The sequence below is a fragment of the Coturnix japonica genome, chromosome 13 (assembly GCF_001577835.2).
Source record: "Coturnix japonica isolate 7356 chromosome 13, Coturnix japonica 2.1, whole genome shotgun sequence".
Lineage (NCBI taxonomy): Eukaryota > Metazoa > Chordata > Aves > Galliformes > Phasianidae > Coturnix > Coturnix japonica.
In genome coordinates, this window is record NC_029528.1 from 15047705 (window position 1) to 15049024 (window position 1320).

Genomic DNA, 1320 nt, shown 5'->3' on the forward strand with positions numbered 1-1320 from the left:
ACAGCACCACCGGAAGGTCTTCCCCTCCCTTTCCCCGATCGCATCGCCCGTTCCTTAGCTCAGAGCGGCATCATGTGGCTCCATACAGGAATTGCTCCTGCTCTTCCTTGCGTTTTGTACTGGATTCACTTCATCACTCTCGTTTTCCATGCCTTCTGCTTTAAGAATTTTTATGTCTACAAATACTTTTTCGCCGATTATTCGCTCATCTTCTCTCTGTTCTAACTTGTGGATTATCTTTTTACTTGCACTTAGACGCGAGCTCATCTTCTACACTCGTTTTTCTAAGTGAAATGGTCACGCTCTGAAGAGCACTGAATGTGTTTGTTGTTTTTTGGTACATCTGGCTTCATATCGATGGTTGGTGTCCCTCTGTCAGAAACCTTGATGTATAACAGAATTCTTCACCACAAACTGCTCTATTTACATGTTCTTCTTTACATCTTTTTAGAGGAAAATAAATGTCCCTTTTTGCTAAATCTCAGAGAAGCAACAAATCACACACAGTTGCTCCAAGTCTTAAAAAGACTGAGTGCAGGGAGGAACGTTTGATGCAGCACTCCATGTGAGGACTCACAGCGCAGAGCAGAGGGGCAGATCCACTTCTGTGCCCTCCTGGCCACGCTGCTTTGGATGCAGCCCAGGTTACAGTTGGTTTTCCAGGCTGCAAGGGCACGTAGCTGGCTTATGCCCAGTTTATCATTCATCAGTACCCACACGTTCTTCTTGGTAAGGCTGTGATCTGCCCAGTCAAGTCCCAGCTTTTACTGATACTGGCATTTGCCACAACCCAAGTCCTAGACCCTGCACTTGGTTTTGTTTAACTTCATGAGGCTCTTCAAGGCCCACTGCTCAGCCAGTCCAGGGCTCTTCATATGATGTCCTGTCTCTCAGGTGTGCTGATCTCACCACACAGCTTAACATCATCCACAAAGTCGCTGAAGGTACATTCAATGCCTCTGTCCATGTCGCCAATGAAGATGTTGAAGTGCATTGGGTCCATTACCAATTCCTGAGGGATACCATTCATCACTGATCTCCATCCAGACATTGAATGATTCAACACTACTCTCTGGTTACCATCTTGCAACCTATTCCTCATCCATCAAGCAGTGCACCCATTGGATCCATACCTTTTCAGTTTGCTATTGTTCTGCATCTCGATTTAAAAACACAATAGCATGTCCATAGCGTCTTCTATGGAAGCAACTTCATGGTCCAAAAGGAAGTGAATCAATTCTTATTTGTCTACAGAGTGTAGAAACAAGTCCTGACTACCAATGGTCACCAGATACAATATCTCTTTCTCAGAAGGATCAG

The 1320-nt window shown here is 44.9% G+C and overlaps 1 pseudogene; it reads right to left on the reverse strand.

Moving 5' to 3' along the window:
• Positions 1-1003, reverse strand: part of LOC107320269 — a 16325-nt pseudogene extending 15322 nt beyond the window's left edge.
• Between the last annotated feature and the right edge of the window lie 317 nt (positions 1004-1320).